This window comes from Lactuca serriola, chromosome 3, assembly GCF_051521515.1.
Source record: "Lactuca serriola cultivar US96UC23 chromosome 3, Lser_US96UC23_V15, whole genome shotgun sequence".
Classification (NCBI taxonomy): Eukaryota; Viridiplantae; Streptophyta; class Magnoliopsida; order Asterales; family Asteraceae; genus Lactuca; species Lactuca serriola.
Genome location: NC_136410.1, coordinates 162,524,595 through 162,535,323, shown reverse-complemented (window position 1 = coordinate 162,535,323; position 10,729 = coordinate 162,524,595).

Sequence of the window (10,729 nt, the reverse complement as noted above, 5' to 3'; positions counted from 1 at the left end):
TGTGTCCTCAAAAAGATGGCTGAAAAGGATGAGGAAGCTTTGCTGCAGAAAAAGCTTGATGAGATAAGGAAGAAGAAATCTACCGCTAACCCTTCCATGAATGCTCTAATTGTGCAGGGTTCGGTTGCTGATGACGAGTTCGGTGATGTGGAAGTCTGGTCAACCGACTCCGAAGACGATGAAGTGAGGATGCCTTCGCATGGAAAGGCCTGTGTGGCTAAAGAGGAGAGCAGTGGAGGCAGGTGCTTGATGGTGTCTGAAGTATCTCAGATGAGGGGATACAACACTGATGGTGGAAGCAATGAACCGAAGGAGCAGGAGGATATGTGCTTTACGGCCAAACCGCTCAGCGTGCAGTTCAACGAGCTCGATGAACTGATCAAGAAGGTACAATCGGTTTTTGTTTCATTTAAAGTACCACAAAGCTCATATGAAAAAGGACTAAAAAGTGTTAACTCTCGAATCTCTCATCTAGATAGTAGTTTAACTCAAACTCGAGTCACCAATTCTAACCTGACTGATCAATTAAGCAGGGCGTCTTCGAAGAGTGAGGAGCGGCGCATGTGGATCGAGTTGTTAAAATAACGAAAACATTTATTTACAGAGAGACAATTTAAAGCTGTTAAAACAACGAAATGTTTTTTGTTTGATTGCAAAACGTCTTTATACTAATATTACTCAGCTTCACTTGGACTGTGAGATAGGACAAAAGATCCATCGCATGATTCTGCCCTTCCTTGAGTTTAAGGAGGATGAAATTGATGCTGAAGCCTATAATTGTGAGAGTGTAATATCATCTGATGATGTCAATCCGACCTATATGTATGGACTGGACAAAATTGAATCTTTCATTAAATCCAAGGACCATAAAGATATGCTCAAAAACCTTTTAGATGAAAATGATAGACTTAAACTGAGAACCGAAACCATACAAAAATTTGACTCTTTAAACGCCAACTTGAGCTTAGAAAACAAAATTGATGTTGAAAATGCATCTGAGCTTAATGAGGATGACAATATGAGTGAAATTTCTGTAGAGGACACGGTTGACTGCTCAGCATTTGTGAAAAGCGAACCTAAAAACCACAAGAATCTAATTTCAGAAAATTCAGTGGAGTTCACTCGAGTGTCCCAACAAAAGTCCCCGATCTTAGCAGAAAAAGCCGTTGTATATCAAAAGGTTAGGACCACTCCAAATCAAGTTTACAAGGTCACAGGAGTAACCGAACATCAGACTGCTGAACTCACATCAATTGTAAACGAAGACAATGCTGATGGCTGCGATGAGTTCTTCTGGTCAGCTCCAATTGATAATGCACATGAAACGGTAGGCTTATCAGAAAGGACCTCATGGATAAGTAAAGGTAGATACATACCAGAACCCTTGAACAAGCCAGATAATTTCGATGTGCCAAGTACCAGTGGTACGAAAGACATTCCTCTAGAAAATGGAAGTTCGGCAAAAGAAGACATTCCCTCTAGTTCCTCTGTTCAAAGTGAAACTTCCACAGTTCAAAGTGAACCAGCGAAAGAGAAACCGAACATGAAAGCCAATATCCATCATCAACCGAAGCGGATGAGGAATCAGAAACGTGAAAGGAACCAGAGATACAGGAAGAATCTCTCTGAAAGGAAACAATTCTGGCAATCCCAGAATGCATATTTCTGCCATCATGACAAGAATCTGAAGTTTGAGAATAATCATGTTAAAAAGCATGAGAGCCACAACAACCAAAAGCCAAGGTTCGGTTCGGAAAAGAATACCAACCGAAAGAAAAGGTTCAGTTCTGAAGATGACTCCAACCGAAAGCAAAGGTTCGGTTCAGAGAACGACTCCAACCGAAAGCAAAGGTTCGGTTCCAAAATCGAAAGAGATCAAAACTCTAAGGTCAGTCCTACCAATGATCAAAAGAAAAAGGGTCACCTAGAGTCTCCAGCCAAGAAGTCATCCCCTTCTCACTCATCTAATTCTTCTACTTCTTCAAATTCATCTCGATCTCACTCAAAAGTTCACTCAGCTCGTTCTCAAAAATCTCATTCATCAGCTGAACAAAAGGGCAAACAGAAGGTTTCTGCATCCAAACCAGAATCTAAACCGAACGCACCTAATCCTAATAAAATCAAAGTTTTTACCATCAAAAAGAAAGATGAAACAGCACTAATAAAACGAATGTATCTAGTTGACATCTCTCTTACTATTCCTGTTCCTGTGAAAGGCTCACGAGGACCCAAGAAACTTTGGGTTCCTAAATCTGCTTAATTTTTGCAAGTTATAAGTGACGAGCAGTTTGACGAAGAATGGTACATCGATAGTGGCTGCTCGCGTCACATGACAGGAAGGAAAGAAGAGCTCAGGTAATACAGGTCTCTTTCAAATGGTGGCAACGTCAAGTTTGGAAACAACTCTTTCGGCACCATAAAGGGATACAGAATGATTACCAATGGTGATTTTACTATAAGGAAGGTGGCATATGTGGAAGAACTGCAACACAACCTCATTAGTGTATCTCAGCTTGTTGGATGTACAGGTCTTAAAGTCTCATTCGACGATGAAGGCTCTGAAATTATTGAGAAGAAGACGAAGAAAGTAATTCTCAAATCAGAGCGTAAGGGTGAAATGTTTCCTCTAAACCTCAAACCCATCAAAGGAAACCCAGCTATATGCTTGTTATCAAAAGCACAATCTGGCGAAAGCTGGTTGTGGCACCGAAGACTCTCTCATCTCAATTTTAAAGACATCAACAAACTTGTCACTGGAGGCCATGTTCGAGGTCTTCCATTGCTCAAGTTCGACAGAGATCATTTGTGTGCTGCATGTGAAATGGGGAAGTAGAGTCGTCAAATTCATCCATCTATAATTAACACGAAAGTTGTTGAACCACTCGAATTACTTCATATTGATTTGTGTGGTCCATCATCTATCGAAAGCATCGGTGGTAGCAAGTATATTCTTGTTGTTGTTGATGACTTTTCGCGATTTACATGGGTGTTCTTTCTAAAGCTCAAATATGAAGCGACTTATAAGCTGAAAGTGTTCAGCAAGCAGATTGAGGTACAGCTCAAGAAGGTCGTTCGCAACATCAGGAGCGACAATGATCTGGAATTCAAGAACAGGGAATTTGAAGAATTTCTGGCAGAAAAGGGAATAAGTCACAACTTCTCAGCTCCCTACACACCTCAACAGAACGGAATTGTCGAAAGACGAAACCGATCTTTGTGTGAAGCTGCCCGAACAATGCTAAGTTTCGCTTCCTTACCTCTTTATTTTTGGGCTGATGCTATTTTAGCTGCTTGTTTTACACAGAACAGGTCATATCTCAACAAGCAATTCACGCTCACACCATATGAGATTCTCAACAACAGGAAGCCTAATGTGAAATTTTTCCACATGTTCGGCTCACGGTGTTTCATCTTTAACTCTAAAGAACACCGCAACAAGTTCGATGTCAAAGCCGACGAGGGAATCTTTCTGGGCTACTCTCTCACTTCCAAAGCATACAGAGTCCTAAACAAGCGATCGAGGAAAATCGAAGAGACCTATTATGTGACTTTCGATGATAGCTATGTCAAAAAGCTACAGGCTAAAGAAGACACAGCTGGGGAAATCTTTCCTCAAACTGGCCAAGTTACAGTCTCGATCGCTAATCTATACGAGAAATTTATGGAGCTATTTGACGAACCAGAGAAAGCTACTCTCTCAGAAGCAGGTGCATCAGACAACAAGGTAGACCATATGAAACAAATTGTCGAAGAAGCTGCCAGGAGAATGAACGAAAGAGGATCGAATTCTGGTGAACCTCCATCCAATGATGCTTCAGTTGAGGGGGAGCCAAGCTCACATGTTGAGGGGGAGCCAAGCTCTACAACTGCTACCGAAAGTCCAACTCCAACCGAAAGTGCTTCACCAACCGAAGGTGCATCAACGCTTGAAAGCCCAGCACCACAACAAACCTCTGAACCTCAAGTTTCTCATAGCTCATCAATTGAGGGGGAGCATGGTGATATGTCACTCGACTACGAAAGCCAATCCGAGCCAGAAGAAATGATCAATGCTAAACTAGACCCAACCTTTGATCCAAACTATCCTCCTCTCACCAAATGGACCAGAGATCATCCTATCTCTCAAGTGGTTGGTGATGTCTCTGAAAAGGTTCTGACCCAATCACAACTGAAGGCAAAACAGACATCCTTATTTTCCAAAGTTGAGTTTTGTATGTTTAACTCTTTCGTATCAAAAGTTGAACCGAAGACAGTTAACACTGCTCTCGATCACTCCGATTGGGTTCCAGCGATGCAAGACGAACTGAATGAATTTGAAAGGAACAAAGTCTGGCGCCTCATTCCAACTCCTCCAAATGCCTCGGTTGTTGGTCTCAAATGGGTCTTTAGGAATAAAATGGACAAGGAAGGGAACGTGATCAGGAACAAAGCTCGTCTGGTGGTAAAAGGATATTGTCAGGAGGAAGGGATTGATTATGAAGAGACTTTCGCTCCTGTAGCCAGGCTGGAATCTGTACGAATATTTCTTGCTTATGCTGCCCACAAAAACTTCGAAGTTTTCCAAATGGACGTCAAGTGTGCATTTCTTAATGGAGAACTAGAAGAAACTGTGTACGTGGAGCAACCTCCTGGGTTCGTGAACGAAAAGTATCCAAATCATTGCTACATTCTGGATAAAGCTGTGTATGGACTCAAACAAGCTCCTAGAGCCTGGTATGAAACGCTAACTAAATTCTTAAAGATGTCCAAATTCAAACAAGGTTCGGTTGACCCAACCTTCTTTCGCAAAAAGGAAGGTAACCACCTTATGATAGTTCAAATTTATGTCGATGACATCATCTTTGGCTCAACGAATCCCAGCCTAACAGCTGAATTCAGAAAGCTGATGGAGACTAAATTTGAAATGAGCTCAATGGGTCCTATTAACTTTTTCCTTGGTTTAAATATTAGATAGGGACCCGAAGGCATCTTTATCAATCAGGAAGCTTACACGAAGACTCTCCTTGCAAAGTTCGGTATGATGGGAGACTCCAAAGTCAAAGTCTCAATGGCATTCGGCACCAAGCTAACTCCATCGCTAGACAAACTGGCTGTTGATATCACGCTCTATTGACAAATGATAGGCTCACTGATGTATCTTACTGCTAGCAGGCCTGACATCATGTTTTCTGTGTGTTACTGTGCTAGATTTCAGGCAAACCCACGCGAACCTCACATGCTTGCAGTAAAGAACATTTTACGTTATCTCAAGCGAACTGCCTCCTTAGGTCTATGGTATCCTTCCAACTCAGGCTTCTTCATTCAAGCCTATCCAGATGCAGACCTTGGAGGATGTGGACTCGACAGAAAAAGCACCACTGGCGGCTGTCAACTCCTTGATGGGAAGTTGGTGAGCTGGCAATCAAAGAAACAAACGTATGTGTCGTTGTCTACCGCCGAAGCTGAATACATAGTCGCTGCATCCTACACCTCCCAAGTGATTTGGATCCAGAGTCAACTTCGAGACTATGGACTCAATATGAAGAAGATCCCACTATATTGTGACTCTGAAAGTGCAATTAGGATCTGTCATAACCCAGTGCAACACTCTAAAACCAAACACATAGCACTGAGGTATCACTTCATCAAAGATCATGTGGAAGATGGAAACGTTGAAGTACACTTTGTTCGAACCACTGATCAACTGGCTGATGTCTTTACCAAAGCTCTTCCTGAAGCATCATTCAACAGAATTTTACAAGGGCTAGGTATGATGGAATCAGAGTCAGTACCTCATACTACCTCTCAACCTCAAAAGTAAGAAGCGAAATTGACCGAACATTCTGGTTCGGTTAAATTATCTAACTCGCTCATCACCCAAAGGTAGTTTTCTTGTTTGTATATTTCTTGTACAAAGTTGTTTGTCTTATTGTCAAAAGTATATTCTGATTGCATGTCTCAATTCATCGGTTTTCCAAAATTTTCCACAACCGAAACCAACCGAACGCTCGGGTTCGGTTTTTCAAAATTTTCCAAAACCGAAACCAACCGAACGCTCGGGTTCGGTTTTTCAAAATTTTCCAAAACCGAAACCAACCGAACGCTCGGGTTCGGTTTTTCAAAATTTTCCAAAACTGAAACCAACCGAACGCTCGGGTTCGGTTTTTCAAAATTTTCTCAAACCAAAACCAACCGAACGTTCGGGTTCGGTTTTTCAAATTTTTCCAAAGTTTTTTTCCTTACTCTTTCCAAATTTTTTTTCTTACTTATTTTTTATTATGTTTTATTAATTTATGTGTTCGTTCGTTTATGGGGATAAAATTGTTGGATTACTTAAGTGTCCCTAGAAGCATGCTGCTGCATGTGTCCCAAGCCTCATAAGATTCTGAATAATAGCCTTAATGACTTGGTATAAACAAACCCCGTCTTCCCAATTAGGCTATCCCATTTATTCTAATCGTGAGCTACCTCACTCTTTTCTCACATGAGATAAGACTTTTCTGCTTGGTCCTTATTTTTGCAGCGGAGGTACTTTCGTTTCTTACACCATCTCCATTACATTTCTCCATTACATTCATTTCATCAACGTAACCCTTGAGACTCTCAGAAATTACCACTAAGGTTTATGGTTACACAACAACTATGTTTATGATCTCAGTTTCGTGCAACTACGAGCTGAGTGAAACCCAAAATTCAACACTAAATCTGATGTGACGGTGAACAATAAATTTGCTCAAGTTTTCACCAACGAATTGACGGATGTATCCTACTAAAATCTCAAATTTTATTTTTGTGTGATTCCTATGAGGTTTTTAAACACCATAACATTTCTTCCCTTGGGATCCAGTTTTTTAATTTTTTCTGAGATTTTATATTTTCCAAGCCAATTTAAAATTAATTCCTACCTACTTGTTCAACAGACTACACCGGTCTCACAAGTACTTTGTTCACTTTCTTTCTTATTTCAAGATAAGGATTGTTGAATCAAAGCGAAAGCCACCCTTAAGTAGCCTTATTAAAAGAAACCTTTCAACATTTATTAATAAATGTCTGATCGTCATTCAACGGGAAACCACACTAACACTTTGAGGTCTCTCTTGATCTTGAAGGAAGAGATTCGTGCCCGGGATCATTTGTTTCGTGTCATTATTGACATCACAGTCATTCCTAAAAAGAGTTGCTTTATTTCTTTTCTTTTTACACTCTTCGCACGAAAATCTTTGATTTTCCAAAATTCCGTTACTAATAATTACAGGCTGTTTTATTGCTTTGGTGACTAATTATAAAGCTGTGGTCAAAAATCATCCACGTGGGAAGTTAATTCAAAAGATGCCATTTAAAAGATAAGACAAAGGGTTGCTGACTCAGGCGGGAGTTAAAAGGATTGAATTTCAAACAACGGTAAAAAGGGAACGCCCATACTTTTACTGACATCATGGACGCGTGTGCGAATTTCAAGCGACACCTCTCTAGCACAGAAAGGCGCGTGAGGATTTGAAACGGTATGTTCTGAAACGGCGCTTGTTGGGCGGCGTGATCCTAGGAATCTGACACTCTCTCTCCTACGTGATCATCGCATGCCTTAACTGTCACGCATCTATCATTCCGGAAACCTTTTCGTATTTCCATAGAGGATTTGAAACGATTTCTCTCTCTCCTTTCACCCACTATAAAAGGCAGTCTATACTCCTATTTACCTCTTTACTGCATCCGGAATTTCCAAGCGAGCAAAAACTCCCAAAAGCTTCACTGTTCATCTTCTTCTTCTACCTTCAACAATGGAAGAATCATCCTTAGTCCATGCTACCTCACACATCCTTCCCATTCGTCCTCAACAATGCTTGGTGATTGACCTCACTCCTCAGTTGTACGATTCCTATATGGCTCCGATCATCGAGTGCCTGAAGTACTCCCAGATCGCTCCAGCACTTTCCAGAGTTGAGTCTGTGCCCATGGAGATTCTATCGCAGGTGTATTCGACTGCACACTATGACAAAGCCGTCGAAAGGGTGTTCTTCGAGGTTGCTGATCACAAAACCTCCATTTCTCGACAACGATTTGGTACACTGCTAGGGTTGGCTGTTGACCCTTCAAGAATAAATCCGGAGATGATTCCGGTTGGGATGCTTTACAACATGTTTTATAACATGGGGTACACGGAGGTCCTCACCTCCGTCGCAAAGTTCAAGAAATCCTGCTTGCCGCCACAATGGAACAGCATGTTTACAGTCCTCTTCAAGGGCTTATCTGAACGGAGCTTAGGATCCGATGGTTCAAGTCGACTGTTCTTGTCGATTCTGTACGGCGTCTACAACGGCGTAAATCTTGACTATGGGATGGTTCTCTGGCAGCAACTCATCCAGAGCCTTTCTTCATCTTCACGACACTCTGAGGTGTCGTATGCCCGGTTCTGGACAATCATCACCAAATAGGCGATGAACAAATTCGATATTCCACCTGCTGCTGGTGCATCGATGTCTTCGATCGGTACTTTTCATACCACGAAGATCATCGTCTCTAATGCATCCAATTTTTCTTTCGTTGGCTCTATTCCGAAGACAATGTATGGCGATGTTCCCTCTGACAGCAGGATCATCAGGACCATTAAGGAGTTTCAGGCGTCTGGTCCTAGGGTACTTACACAGGAAATGCTCAAGTCAATCCATGACGCTGACAAGCCTGTTCATAGGGGCAAAAAGGCAGAAAAAGGGAAGCAAGTGACCAAAGCTCCTAAAGGTCCTTCTCCTAGGAAGAGGAAACCAACCAAACATGCCAAGTCCCCGCAACCGAAGAGAAGGAAGACTCAAACGAAGCGAAAGCTTATTATCGCTTCCTCTTCGAGTGACTCAGAAGGCGAGAGTTCGGGTTCGGACGGCTCTCAAAGAGACGAAACCCCTCCCAGAGGCAACACCCCACCCCGATCACCTACCCCAGACATGGAAATTCCTGTCTCACCAATTCCCTCACCTCCTCAAACAATCCCTACTTCCATTCCGACCATAAACTCCACCACCACCATCCCTAAAACCTCTTTCCCTATACCACCACCCATCTTCACAGATACCACTACAACAACTGCAAAGGTAACAACCAACGTATCTAATACGGGGGTTCATACCAGTGCAACCGAAACACCACCTGTAACCGAACCACCTCAAACCGAAACCCAGCATACAACCGAACCTACCCACACTCAACCACCACCTGAAACTACCCCAACCAACACTTAACCTGAACCTACCCACACCACAACACCTCCAGCTTCCCCACCCCCTCCATCTCCAGATCATGCCTCTGATGTAGACAACCCCTTCCTTGGCGGTGAAAATATGACCTTCGATTCGGTCTACTTTAGTCCGTTTCAGGTTCAAAGTGACGATGAGGATGATGCTCCAGTAACAAAGAAGCATCTAAAGGAGCTAAACGAGAAGGTTGACTTACTTCTTGCGTCATCCTCTAACACTCAGTCCTCTCTCTCTGAAGCCGCTCTTCAGAAGATTGTTGACGCCTTCTCTAGGGCTCAGCATGATTCTGTTGCTTCAGCCACAGCCGCCATTGATGCCTCCACAAAAGCCTGGGAGGCTGCGACCGCAAAAGTCGATAAACTATTCTCAGACGCCTCTTCCCTGTTGAAGTCCTTACAGGAGAGTGCTGACGCCACAAAGACAACGTTGGAACCAATCCTTCAACAATTGGCCATGTTCGTCTCAACGTAGTTACAGTCGTTCGCTACACTTCGCCAATCCATAAGCGAAGGCAACTCGACCCTTCGTGCCTCCATTGATGAGCGCCTCGCTAAGCTTCAGGAGGATCTCGCTGCCGAAAACTCATTAATGGAAGTTTTGGCAAGTAAAACCACCGCCCTTAAGGTCAAGAGCTCTCAGCTTTCAAACTCTCAGCAACAGATTGAAGCTCTTCGATCCGAACGGGAGGTTATAAACACTTGTGTTTTGGATGTACACGCTGCCCTATCCAACATCCTGGAAGCACACGATCCGATTCTCAATCATTCGGTGACGCGAACCCTTGCTGAAAAACTTGCTCCTGCCCTGGACCTTCTTAGCAAAGTTGAAGGCTTACCTAGTTTCGTGTCCGATCCGAAACAAGGGGGAGAAGCGAAGTCCGGATCGAAACCACCTCCTTCCTCAAAAGCTGCTCACACAACCGAACCACCTCCGACTGGTCAAACTTCGGGTTCGGGTGTGAAGGACAAAGGAAAGAACATAGCTGAGGAGGAAGAAGAAGATGATACCAAAACCATTGCTGACTTGCTTAAACGCAAAAACAGTCGCAATGAGAAAGATGATATCAATCGTGTGGCGCGTGAAGCTGAAGAAGCTGAACGAAAGAAGAAAGAAGCCCACGATCTCCTCGAGAGCAGGAAAACTCTTTTCCCTGCTTGGACTCGAGAGAGACTGATTAAGGAGGCCATAGATACTCCTAGCATCCTATGGCTCGAACCGGTGATCTCCTTCGACTGCATTAATTCTGTCGATTCGCAGTTTGATATGCCGTTGACTCAAAAGGCGTTTATCTTCCACGCCTTCTCCAATATTTTTGAAGTCCCTCATCCTGATTCTGAGGTCGATAAGGAGCTTATCGAGTTCTATCTGAAGGCCGCTCAACCACAATACCAAACATGGAGCGCTCAGAAGATCGTGAACATTCGGGTCTTAAAGCCTTATACCGAAGGAAGATTCATCAACATTCGGTTCAGGGTGATAAGAGGGTCTGCTAGAACCGAACATCT